Source organism: Rhipicephalus microplus, chromosome X, assembly GCF_043290135.1.
Source record: "Rhipicephalus microplus isolate Deutch F79 chromosome X, USDA_Rmic, whole genome shotgun sequence".
In the NCBI taxonomy this organism is placed as follows: domain Eukaryota; kingdom Metazoa; phylum Arthropoda; class Arachnida; order Ixodida; family Ixodidae; genus Rhipicephalus; species Rhipicephalus microplus.
Genome location: NC_134710.1, coordinates 193,777,844 through 193,791,657, shown reverse-complemented (window position 1 = coordinate 193,791,657; position 13,814 = coordinate 193,777,844). Strand labels below are relative to the sequence as shown.

Sequence of the window (13,814 nt, the reverse complement as noted above, 5' to 3'; positions counted from 1 at the left end):
TTTGCATTCGACGCCATCATCAAATCGCCCACCTCAAGCTACTGCATCATTACAAGTAGCAGGAAGAAGAGTGCGATGTGCAGAATTAAGTCGAAGCGCAACGCGCTCTCTCCTCAACACTTAGAAGACTACTCACTGAAATCGTTCTCCTAGCTGTAATTATAAACATGTACGTAATGGGAAAATATTAATTTCAGGCAGATTATTCCAGTGGTCGTCTTTAGGCCTCCCAACCTCGGCCATAGGCGGCACTGCGGCGCGCGCGTTTTGCCGCCTTATTTTCAAAAAATGGTCGTTCGGTGCCCCGCCTTCCTACTGCGCTCTCTCGGCATGTTCACGCGCTCTGCACGCGCTGTCGTCTGGTCGACCTGCACGTGCAGCCTAACCTGTGACTTCCTCAGAAGGTTTAAAAAGATTTCCGGGATATAGAAAAACGTTTTCATGGGGTGAATAGCACCTGAACCGAGAACTATTCGTCGACAACCTTTCCAGGACCGAGCAATTAAGTCGTCAAAGACGATGCGTTAGAGCGAGTTCGTGTCGATGGTGGGTGCATGGGTGCGAGGATGTAATATTTTATTGCTGTCCGGCAAGACGCGTGTCGATGGTGAGCAGCCGTATTTATATGACATTAATGATGATGTGACGGCGCGAATGTATGTTACCGGCAAAATGCGCATTTGCTGGGGCAGTCGTGCGGTCTCAGAGCTGTCAACAAACTTCCACCACGCATTCGCGCGTATTTGTATATATCGCTCGGACTTCGATTGCTTGGGTGTCAAGTTAGTCGTCCGACTTTATATTCATTAGGAGGTCAAAGTGAAGAACATAAACTCAGGTCGGCCCTGTTGAGTCGCTAGCACCAATGCAGTGCGCAGTGTTCAGTTCCAAAAGAGATTCACTTTCGCTGATGTTTCTAGTGGATGATAACGACGTGGTATCGCAAGTTAAATGCCACCTTGGACTTTTTTACAGCACCTTTTGAAAGAATAGTGATGTGCACAAATAGAAAAAACAAGTATTTTATGCCCACTTCGACCAGGCATGCATGCATGTTTCCTGCAGCGCATGTTTCATTTCGAATAACATCCACGCCTGATTACGCAGCGTGTTCGCTGATTAGAATGTCGCTGTGATTATTTTCATAGCTCACTAGGTCTTCGTCATATTGTACAATATCCACTATCATCGAGCTTGTTTATGATTACGCCGAGATTGGCCCCTGGTTACCGCTTCTGATTTCTCGAAACCATTTAAAATTTTATTGCCACCTTGCTTCTTTATTTGTTCAGCTCGTTTTCGAAGCGACAGCTGTATAACCTTGCCCGCGGCTCAGGCGCGTGCAAGGTGGTAACAATTTACGAGCCAGAACCATGATATCATTAGGAGGCACGCCGTCGTGTTAGACTTCAGATTAATTCCGGTCCCCAGGTTTTTTTGTTTTGTTTTTACGTGCACCTAAATCTATTTGAAGGTCAAGGCGCGACGACGACAACGGACAGAGCGTGCACACTCCGAGCGCCACTTCTATTTATATTGAGCGTCATCCCATCATACGCTCGAAATATGCAAAACGTAACCCACCCTCTCTGCCATTCTTACACTTAAATCTTAGCACATTGTTACTACATTTCGCTCCCATTGAAATGCAGCTGGCGTATGAGGGAACTAAACTCGCGACTTCGATCCTAGCATCGCAACACATCAGCCTGCTAGCTTGTTGGTGGGTGTTTTTTGCAAGACCTATACGCACAAACGTTCAGCGCGAACACGCAGCTTGAATCTATTTACATCGAGCGGCTGCGAAAAGTATACTGCCATCAGCTGAATAAAACAGCTGCAGGGCTGACGGTACGGTATTTTTACTCTGGTTTATTAAGCGGTATAGGAAAGTTGGTATCGGTGGTATCGGAAAGTCAGTGCCCAATCTCAAAATTTACAGCGGCTGTCTATTTGCTGTAGCTTCAGTTTAAAAACTCACTTCCTTTTCATATGAGTCCGGCCGTCACGCCCCCCCCCCCCCGCTTCCCCCGTTAATAGTTCGCAACACTGTGCACGACCAAAATTCTTCAAAGTGACATGTGCGGGGAAGTATAAGCGAACAGCCATAATCCACTCTTGACACCTCTGCTCCTCGCACTGCTTGCATTAGAAACAATAGAACTTGACAGGCAGTTTTGAGCTCTTCGTCATTTTCAAACTTGTGTTGCAGCTCACAGTGCAGCAGGAGTGCGTGCCTGCTTTTTAGGAAGACGAAGGAGTGGCAACCATGCAAAATGCGAGATAAAAGCCCCAAAGAACACAAGCAAGCGCGGCCCGTCCAAGTGACCGGAGCTTTGGCCTCTCTCCACTAGGGCAGAAAACGGCGCTGCACAAACTTGAACCTGTCTTTTCTGTCATGTACAGGATTTCAGTAGCCGCCCTGCAAGAGCTACCGCATGCGCATACGTAAGGGAAGAAACACCATGGCGCATTGCAAGCGGTGGTGTCGTGGATCGTGTAATAGTAAGCACTGTATATTCTCAAACAGTGAAAAAACATCGTCCATTCTGATCCGGTGAGGTTTAGAATGTATGCCGCAATGTGGTATATGCGTATAGCACTTCTAACTTGTGAACTAAATTTCCACTTTGGTTGTATAGTATGTTTCTCACAGCAGGTTAAATTCACATAAATGTATGTTAAAGAGAAACAATAATTCTTGAGGAAGATAACTTTGTATAAAATTATATAGGTTCACACCCACAGATGCTTCCGCTGCCAGTAGCTGTTTGCGTTCTTTCTGGAGTAAATTAAAGAAGGAAACAACAATTGACAGTTTACACAACAAACGTAAGTTGCAAAGAGCTTCCTACCATTACTGAAGCGCAACAATCAACTCTTTCTAACACCGCAAAGTGACTGTATACTAAATACGGCGGTCGACCAGTGAAACGGGAAGACGAAAAGTATAATCACAAGCGGTATTGTAATTACATAACGCTGACATGTGCATTACGCCCATTGAAGAAAATTACATTTGTGCGCTTCTCAAACAAACACTTGCTGTGGATTAGAATTTCGACATCTTGAAGCGGGGCTGCGGGTCTGGTTGAACGAACGCCACGACAGCGTCCAGTCCTTTCTGGTCGCGTACTCATCCAGAGCCGCCAGCGTTCGCCCGCCGTCAGCTGTGCAGCGCTCAGCTGTGACATCAGCGGCCAACCACGTGCGGTTGTTGCTAAGCCAGGGGGATGGTTTGAGATTGGATAGTCCAAACGTGCTCCCCTCCCGAGTTAGACATGTGGTATGCGTTTGTGTAGGCGCGCACACACAAACACACATAAAACTTATACACATATATGAAGTACGTTACACATATACGTACATGAAGGGGGATCGGACCCTGCCAACAAAACAAGCAATATGACTGCGCTCTTACGGTGGTGGCAGCATTGCCAAGTATTAATACAGGTGTCAAGATTATGCATCGCACGCATTATACGTGGGTGCGAGAGTAAAATAACGTGAGCTCTGTAATTGGCGTTCGACTACAAACATGCCCCAAGTGGGCAAGTTGGAAAATGGCTACAGAGTTGAAAAAAAAAAGATCCCTTTAAAATGGGAGGAACACTCTCATCGGTTCCAATTAAAAGAGCAAGTGTCTCGCTTAACGCCGTATACTTCTTGGCAAATATATTTAAACAGCCCATTTGCTGTTTCGTAGCGTGATTCCGTAGAAAGAAAAAGTCTATGGCCGTGACACATTTAGCACTATACCACAGACAGATGGCGATACGTATATGCCGGCTTCTGACCAGCATTATCAGCCACTATCGGGCATTGATTGACATTGTAAAAGCATACGCGGGGGCGCTGATTGCCGTTCAGGCATTTTTCTCATCAAATTTGACGAACAGAAGCGTCGTCCTGCTTGTCACACCTATGCACAAGGTCACAGCTTTCCTGTTAATTGGGTGGTCTTCCCACATTCCTCTCCGCCATTCTATTGATTCGTGGGCAGCCGCATTTTCTCATTAGCTGACCGGCACGTAAGTCGCTGTCAGCTCCACCATGCAGGATATATATAGCGGCTTTCGCCGTCAGTTTCACGTCGTCCGCACGTGTCGACGCTCTCCGATCCACATATGTGTAGACGTGTCAGAAGAGAAACGTTGAACCTAACCAACTCACCCTCCCGCCACGTCTATATGCCATGAAACGCATTGAACATTGGGGCAGTGAATATTGAAATCAACTTCGTTACAATATAGTATAGCATTTTTTAGTGCAACGCATATAATTTGCTCTGACATTGTAGGTGTCAAACGACTATTTTTTAACGTGACACTAATTATTCTTTCGGGAAGCCCTTCACTACGGCGTCTCTCATAATCATATGGTCATTTCGAAACGTTTCACATATCAATCAATCAATATTTATTTTTGTGTCGTTTTCTACCTGTTATTTTTGTCATTATGTTGCATTTTTGAATTTGATAAGCGTTATCCCAAAGCTCTAGTGATTTGTCATATTGGTCCAGTTTATCATTTGCGTTAATTACATATTTCTGACACTAATGTGTGTATTTGGTTTGTGCATAAATTCTGTTGCTGCGTGATTGTTATTCACTATGAATTATGCATTTATTTCCCATGCAGTATGTATCACGTAATTTTAGCTTTCTTTTATGTCCCTCTGCTAGTAAAAAGGCTTCCGCAATTAAGTGAAGTCCTCGCCAACAACAGCTTTTTTCTGCTGGGTATCCCCCTTTGTGCATGATTTACCTGAAGCTATGTGTGGATGTATTGCGAAGTCGTGCAAGGACTGCACTACACGAACATACACAAGGAGGGGGTGATACAACACCTTCGCGGCATTCCTTATTATCCAGTTCTGATTTATTGATATGTGGGGTTTAACGTCTCAAAACCACCATATGTTTATGAGAGACGGCGTAGTGGAGGGCTCCGGAAATTTCGACCACCTGGAGTTCTTTAACGCGCACCCAAATCTGAGCACACGGGCCTACAATATTTCCGCCTCCATTGAAAATGTAGCCGCCAAAGCCGGGATTCGATCCCGACCCCTGTGGGTCAGCAGCCGAGTACCTTAGCCACTAGACCACCATGGTGGGGCTATTACCCAGAGTTCTTTGCGCATAAGTAATCGCACAGTATGTTATTATAAACACACACAAAAACAAACGAACTCAAAAGCAAAAAAAAGGATGGAGGGGGCTTAAGCTTCGCCTTTAAAACTTGAACGTGATAGAGCTATGTGCACGCACGCACCCTACCCCCATACACACACAATATCGTCTTTTCGATCTCTTTCGCTTCTCTAAACTTTGCTGCAAGGAAAGTCTAAGTGCAAAAAAGATTAAATATACTATCAAGATATAGCCTACACACTGAATCATCTTGTATAGCTAATGCATTTTGTATTTATTTTCACGAAGTTTACAACAACATCGCACTAGATTCTTGTTTTCCACTTAATCGTTTTAATCATACTTTTTTTTTCCAGCGTCAGCCGATGAAGTCTTTTCTGCAATATTGAAACCTAACAACACTAGCTCTGGTAGAGATAACAGCTCCGATTGATTGATTGATTTGTGGGGTTTAACGTCCCAAAACCACCATATGATTATGAGAGACGCCGTAGTGGAGGGCTCCGGAAATTTTGACCACCTGGGGTTCTTTAACGTGCACCCAAATCTGAGCACACGGGCCTCGACATTTCCGCCTCCATCGGAAATGCAGCCGCCGCAGCCGGGATTTGAACCCGCGACCTGCGGGTCAGCAGCCGAGTACCTTAGCCACTAGACCACCGCGACGGGGCAGAGATAACAGCTCCGCCTATCGCTTAAAACTTGTTGCTTCATCTGCCTCCGAACCCTTGTGCAATCTAATTAATTAAGTATTTGAAAGCGGTATATTTCCCTAACCTTTAAAAAAAGGCAAAATTAACTCCGGTATTTGAAAAAGGGAGCAAATCTCAAGTGTCTAATTATCGTCCAATATTTATTTTGTCGTCAATTAGTAAGCTTATTGAAAAATTGTTTCGAACATGTGTACATAAATACCTCGCTATATATAATTTGTTGAACCCTTTCAGAGTCTGGTTTCTGACCAGGCCGCTCGAACGGCTTAGCTTTAAGAGCATTAACCAATTTTACAAGAAGTTCTATTGACAAAGGCATGTTTATTGGTTCAGGTTTTTTTTATATTTTACTAAAGCTTTCGATACTACTAACCACACTATATTATTTGCTAAACTTGAATCCTTGGGTACAACTGGCCTTGCCTTTACTCTAATAAAAAGCTACTAACATAATCGAGAACAATGAGTCTGTGTTGGTGGCGCATTTTCTGAATCAAAACTTTCTAATCAAAACATACCACAAGGCTCAATATTGGGTCCCTTGTTGTTTTGTATACATATTAGCGATTTACTTGATTAACTAAAGCTCTCCAACACTATTTTATATGCCTATGACACTACTATTTGCGTGTCTGATACGTCAGTAACTGCTTTACTTTTAAACTAAACAATGAACGAGAACTTAGAGTCATCAAATGGTGTAAGACAAATAATCTCATTTTACACCCTATAACAATTCAGTTCATGTTATTTAAATCTAATCAGAGGTTGTTGTCATGTGTATCTAAAGTAACTATCAACCATAATATAATATCTCCAACAGACTGTGTACATTTCTTGGAATAAAATTATATTCAAACTTGAAGTTTACCCACCACATTGCATTCATTAAACATAACACTGCTTTGGTATAAGAGCATTCATCAAAGCTCAAAATTATTTACCCCTACAGACTTTATTATCTTTACACTTTGCGTTCATTCATAGTCATATTATGGGATCACTTCATGAGTAAACACGTACAATGTTGATTATCATCATCAACAACAACAACAGCCTGACTACGTCATGAAAGTGCAGCGCATCGAGATTAGGAAAAAAATTGTTTCGTAGCATTTGCTCTAACCAGAATTATTATATAAGCTATTCAGCGCGACACAGTTTCACCTGGTTGCCCAGAGTTCGAAGCGCCTTGTAGGCAATACGACATTTTTGTGAAATGTAACGCTTCCATAATGACTTTTCACATTCGCATATATATATATATATATATATATATATATATAATACGAGATCTAACAGACAATAATGCCAAGTAATGTATAGGGGAAATTATTAGAACCAATGTAATGTAAATAAGAAGAAAGAAAAGTGGGTAAAAAAATAACTCGGAAGACGGCGAGATGCAATTACGCGCCTCTGGAGCTGATCCAAGCAGCGCGTGCTCCGCACGTCAAAAGACACCTCGACAGAAGAGCCCCTTTCGCACGATACGTGATACCGAAGCCCACTCGTGACAGCCAAGAATGCATTGTAGGGGCATATAACATTCCACGGCACAGAACCGGGAGAATAAAACAGGTGTAGTCTGACGAAAGTGTAGTAGCCCCTGGTTTGAAACTCTGGAACGACAAATATCCGTTCGTGGTGTAGGGTTTCCCGCAGAAGCATCAGTACGTTCGATTCGTGTAGCTATGCATCAATTGATAGAATTTTCAGCGCAGTATACGAGTTCGCTACGAATATGTTCATATCACGAGTATACAGCTCTGACCAGAGCATGGCCAAGCAAAAGTGTGTAAGCACAGGCCATGTTGGTGTTGTATAGTAACAGAACAACGCAATTCTAAGTACAAAATATAGACAAAACAACCCCGTCGCTCTTGTTGTTTTGTCTAGCACTCTGTTATGCAACATGTGCAGCGTTACAATCCAATGCGCATACCTGTGACATGTCAGGGGCCAAAATATGCATGTTTATCTTCGTGCCTTTCTCTCCATGGAGGCTTTGCAATGCTTTTCATCGCATAAATGATGTGTGCGTATCAACCGTCAAGAGTAAGAAGATTACCCACCACGGTGGTCTAGTGGCTAAGGCACTCGGCTGCTGACTAGAAGGTCGCAGGATTGAATCCCGGCCACGGCGGCTGAATTTTCTATGGAGGCGAAAATGCTTCAGGTCCGTGTGCCTAGATATAGGTGCACGTCGAGAACCCCAGGAGATCAAACTTTTTGAAAGCCCTCCACTACGGTGTCTTTAAGAATCACATCGTGGTTTTTGGAAGGTTAAACCCCAAGAACTATTAGATTTAGGGGATTACCTGCAGTGCTTTCACTGCTGATGGAAGACCTATTATACAATCACAGGCTCTCGTGACCTGCGCCTTTGCGCTTATTTCTGTTTGATTCTTTTGCCCAGCCTCTCCTTTTATTGCCCCACCTCATTGTTTGCTGCGTAGCATGGATAGTCGAATATGGGCTGGCTGTATCTCCTTGGCAACAAGGTACTTTGTCGGCAACACTCTGCCATGTGTATTATGCTGTTGGTGGGTCGTTTTGTGTGGTTTAGCGTCAAAAAACGACTGGGGTTGTGAGAGGCGTCGAGGGTACTGTGCATTTCAAGCGCACACATTTTCCTCACGGACAGATGGATGTGTAAACAGATAAAATAAAGAATATAGATGTTACGCATACAAAAAACGCCATGAACATAGCATGTTAGGACAGATTAATCGCAGGAGACATCTATAGTTTTCTACGCTCCACCAGCGACGAGAGAAACACAAAAAATGCTGAAAAAAAGGAGGTTAATTTATAGTTAGTCTGGCTATATCTATGAATAACTCTCCCCCCCCCCCAAAAAAAAAATAATGCCTACATGCTTGCGAAGACGTGAGTGATAAAAGCCGCGCTTCCGCCCACTAGCGCCGAAGTTTATCAGTTCACAGTTTTATACGGCGAATACAAAAGCGGAACTTAATCCCGTATTTCGTCACGTTTAACATCATTTTCCGTTATTCCTGTGAAGTGGCGTGCCGAAAGGACGCCAGCGCGTAGGTTTTGTCCGAACCAGTGCCAAGAAAACGACAAACAATTGTGAAAGAAAACTCATTAAAGCGTTATCAGAAGTTCACCCCCTGTGCTCAAAAGCATGAGATGCCATCTGCAGTTTCATTTCCTCCTCCGGGCGTGCCTCAATTGATGTATGCGTACTCCCGCTCGTACTTTCCATACCTCCACTGCCGTAATAGAGCGTTATCTGACGAGAACATTAAGAATGAAAAGTAGGTATCATCAAGTATGTGTTGGGGTTTAACAGCGTACGATGATAAAAGACACCACTACGGATAGCTCCGGAAAGTTCTTCAACGCAGGGATATTTCTCGTTATCAAAACGTATCCAACTCTATATTCTACGAAGACTGGTAGTGTGACGGACGTACGCGTACGATGTGCCTACATAAACACGCGCACACGAAAAGGGGAAGAGAAACATAGCCAGGCTGGAACTGCGTGCTTCGAATGCTCACCAAGAGAAAACATTTACAATAAGGCGTTCAATAACGAGCTACAACGAGCAGTTTAACTTCGCTGTGCTAAGTGCACGTAACACAATTCACATGAGACATAAATTAATACTGACAATGTCGCCGGAAGCCTTTGCGTGCTAGAGCTAAGATATGATTATTAGGCCGGCCGTAATGGGATACTCCCCATTAATTTTGACCACGTCTTAACGCGCCCCTAAATCGATAAGGTGTAGTTTGCGTTTTGCCCCCATCGAAATGCGGCCGCCATGGCCGAGAATCTAACCCTCGGCCTGTGGTCAAGGTTAATATCGGTATCGAGCACCTTTCCAAGCACTGGGTAGCAGGATAGAAAATTGATTCAAGCCGAACCGTTATACGTTGTTGGTCTTATGCGAATGCGCATGCCACACGCCTGCTCATCTTTTACGCAGATTTAAGCGCTACTACCCCCCCCCCCCCCCCTGAATGGGTTTGCCAGAAATTAGTAAAACGCAGAAGTGAACCTGAAAGGGAAAGTACATGGAATATTCCACTAAACTAAAACTGTCAGTGCTTTCAGGTGTGTGGCGAAATAGAGAATTCGTATAACCACGCTTTTTCCGGACGACAGTGATCGATGTTTGAACATAACGACGTTTGTCTATCACCAGATAGATAGATAGATAGATAGATAGATAGATAGATAGATAGATAGATAGATAGATAGATAGATAGATAGATAGATAGATAGATAGATAGATAGATAGATAGATAGATAGATAGATAGATAGATAGATAGATAGATAGATAGATAGATAGATAGATAGATAGATAGATAGATAGATAGATAGATAATTATTCAATACAAGCACCATGAGTGACCACTTGTGCAGTGATCGCTTCTGGTGCTTGTGCTGTTGTAATACAATACCATAATGCTACATACACATGATAATACAATACTCACCGATTCGTGACTTCTATCGGCTCAAAGGCTCAACACTAAAGTTCCAGCGGCGTGAAACAGGCTCGCGTCGTGTCTGCGCCTCTCGGAGCTATTGCAGGGTCGAGACCAACAGCAGGCTGATCGCGGACCCGGCGTTGTTCCTCTTCGTATAGACGGCGGAAAACGGACGCGTGTATACAGGATGCTGAGTTGGAGAGGAGAAAAAAAAAAGGCAGATAGCTGCAGCGTAAGGGGGTGGGAGTTCTTGAGATACGGCCGCTTCCTCAGTCTACGAGCCAAGAGCTTCGACAGCAGGCTTTTGGCGCGTTCGCCGCTGCTTTCGTTCTGCCGCGTCGCGGACGACCTATAGCTACTGGCGCCGTGCGCACGCGGCGCGAACTCCGCTACCTTGCTGGGCGAGTCAGCGCTGCGCATGACGCGTCATGCCTCCTCCGCGGCCGCTCGCTCCCGAAGACCGCAGCCGCGACGCAACACGTGCAACTACTCCCTCCGTACGCGTTCCGCCGGCGAGGTATCGCTACGGCTCGGAATGTGCCAGCCGGCTATCGAAACCGGGAAACTGGGCCGCGTTCATCCAGACATCACCAGTCGCCGCTCGGTTCCGCAATATGCGACACTGATCTTCGCGTGATGTGAGACAACGGGCATTCCTGCCGATCTGACGCTGTAGATAGCGGCGAACGGTGTTTGGACCGGTACAATCCGCATTTCGATGGTGGAATGCAGCTGCTGAACGCAAAGTATATATATATATATATATATATATATATATATATATATATATATATATATATATATATATATATATATATATATACGCACATAGAGGCCGTCTTACACTTCCATGATATGAGCGGCAAGAATAGTCACTAGTGCGTAACGTGCAAAGTTGACTGGCAATTCTGAAGGCCGTTCACATAGATATGTGGCACCTGAATTTGCGAGTCAAGCTGTGTAACGCCTACTGCATTAGAAAACTATCAGTCGGAATTCCAGTGAGAGGCAGCCACACCTTCTTGCCACCCCCCTTCATCCGGACGCCCATATTTACGTAATTTCATAATGCGCGTTGGTGATTATCTGAACTTCAAAAAAATATGGTGGTTTTGGCACGTTAAACTTCGCATATCCACGTGAACTTAAAAAAAAAAGAGTTGTACGGGACTTACGTTACGTTTTAGGAAAAGTGAATGATACTATTGCGTCCAAACTGGCTACAAAATCGGAAAAAAAGAACCTTCTGAAATGTGTCACGCCTTAACGGCAACTGAAGGCTCACAAAGAGCAGAATACGTGTCCTCGTTATTTTACAGCTCGTGGAGGATCTGACACTAGCGACTTGCAACGAAAGCTATGCGAAGAAATTAGCAGGTTTAGACTGCGGCTGCGGCATGGTAACTGAAGCCTCGGAAAAAGCAAAAAGAAACGATGCAGTAAAAGAGTTGCACCGAGCCGCCTTCGCAAGTCCGCATATACCACACTCTCTCAGAGAGAAATGCCAGCTGATTCGTATTCAAGCGAACTGCTTTTGGACGTCAGTTTGCAGCCGCTAGCGAGACGCACGTCGAGCACAGGTGCTTTTTCTGGCAGAAGCACATGCGTCGCTTTTTTTTTTCTGATCGTTTTAACGCTGTAATCCATCTCACCCATAATAAAGACCTGTTTGTTAGAAATAAGTGACAAAAAAGCAAGTTCCATAGAAAAACAGATCAAGTCCATGAGGTTAGGAAAAACAAGGGAAGAATAAACTTCCGGAACTTCACACACACACACACACACACACACACACACACACGTGCGCATGTATATATATATATATATATATATATATATATATATATATATATATATATATATATATATATATATATATATATATATATATATATAGACACGCAAACGTTCATTGGTAGCTGGTAAGGGCCCTGCCTGCGATGGGTACAGGGTACAACCAGAGTCCTTCTATATATAATGTATACGGTTACTGCTGTCCGCACAAACTAGTACAATACAAGATTACATAAACTGTACACCCGCGCTGTCACTCAGTCACATGCGTGAGTTGGCGGGTGATTTAGCTCCTCAGTGTTTCACCCACTCGTCATGACTCACTTCGTGAAGATGCGTGGATATTTTTTTTTTTTTTTCACATCGTAGAGCATTTACTGATACAGTTGACTAGCCTTCCGCTCAAAATGAATGTTAACGTGCCAGCCCCGCCGTGGTAGCTCAGCAGAAAAGGTGATGCGCTGCTGATCTCGAGAGCACGGGCTCGATTCCCAGTCACTGCGGCTGCATTTTAATGTGAACTAGGAGCAAGAGAAACCATGTAACACCTACACAACATTTTCCGCAGCGGTGAACGAGCGCTGCCACGTTTGAACACGTGATCTAATGGCCTTCTTTCCACCGTCGCCGACGGCTGGCCGATTCGCTGGCCGCTCCCGGGTTGAAGGCCAGCAAAGTGGGCGCAGCGGTTATAGGGTGTTGACATGACAGACAGTGCGGTGATCGCCGGTGTTTCACATACACTCACATCATCGCCCGACAGCACACCGGGCTCGACAAACTGCTAACAAATAGGCGCTTAGCTGTGTCCCCGATACGGGAGACAGAAAGAAGCGTCTTCTCTTTTCTTCATCTTCTAATAAAAAGCCACTTATATAACGAGTCATATTTTGTTGCTTCGCTCGCTCGTGCCCACATAGTCTGCGCCATAGAGTTTCCCAATATACACTAGAGGGAACTCTGGCGCTAGTGTCTATGGGAGCTGCAACGCACGACGCTTCAGCGAGCATGGGAATGATGGGTAGTACACACATTTGTCTAAACTTCGTACTTCTGGCTTGCTTTTGGCTCCGTGTGTGTTCGTGTGGCTTGGAGCAGTTTTCTCACGAAACAAATATTAGCAAATGTTCAGCAGTTGCGCTTCACCATCTCATTCTTTTAAACTTACCTTTCCAAATCGGGTCACGAAGTTCGAAAGGGTTGAATCTTTCTTTCGAAACAAAACCGAAACACAGCAATAAACGAAGCCTCAAGTACGATTCGCCCCCCACAAGTAAGAAGACTAGGCAAATGTGTGTACTACCCATCATTCCCAAGGTCGCTGAACAATCGCAGTGCCAGAGCGCCCTCTAGGTAATTTTGAGAAACTCTATGGTCTGCGCGGCCCGTTCCTCGCCGTAGGCTGCAGGGCAACGTCCGCCACACGCCACATCGCGGCCGTGCCGCCGAGGAGCAGGCCATGGTGGTTCGGTGCGGTGGCGCTATAGTTTTGCTCAGAAAACTACCCGCGGAAAAGCGTCTATAGGTGCATGTTAAAGTATCCCAGGTGGTCGAAATTGACGCGAAGTCCCCCTTCTACGGCATGCCTCGTACAATCACATGGTGCTTTTGGCACGTATAACCCAATAATTTTTTCATCAGTGAGGCGCAGTGCAACCACTTCAAGTAGGGTCTGACCACACGT

General features: G+C 44.7%; 1 protein-coding gene across 4 annotated transcripts in view; it reads right to left on the bottom strand.

The window, feature by feature from the left end:
• The window catches only part of LOC119177347 (uncharacterized), a 62,286-nt gene that overhangs the window by 41,983 nt on the left and 6,489 nt on the right, over positions 1-13,814 (bottom strand). The window contains exon 1 of one of the 4 annotated variants that reach the window (XM_075878416.1): positions 10,343-10,831. The exons of 2 other annotated variants lie outside the window; for them this stretch is intronic. The gene's annotated coding sequence lies outside the window, so the exon portion shown is untranslated. Of the gene's footprint in view, positions 1-10,342; positions 10,832-13,814 lie in introns of those variants that run through there. One more of the 4 variants, XM_037428827.2, reaches the window with a different exon arrangement.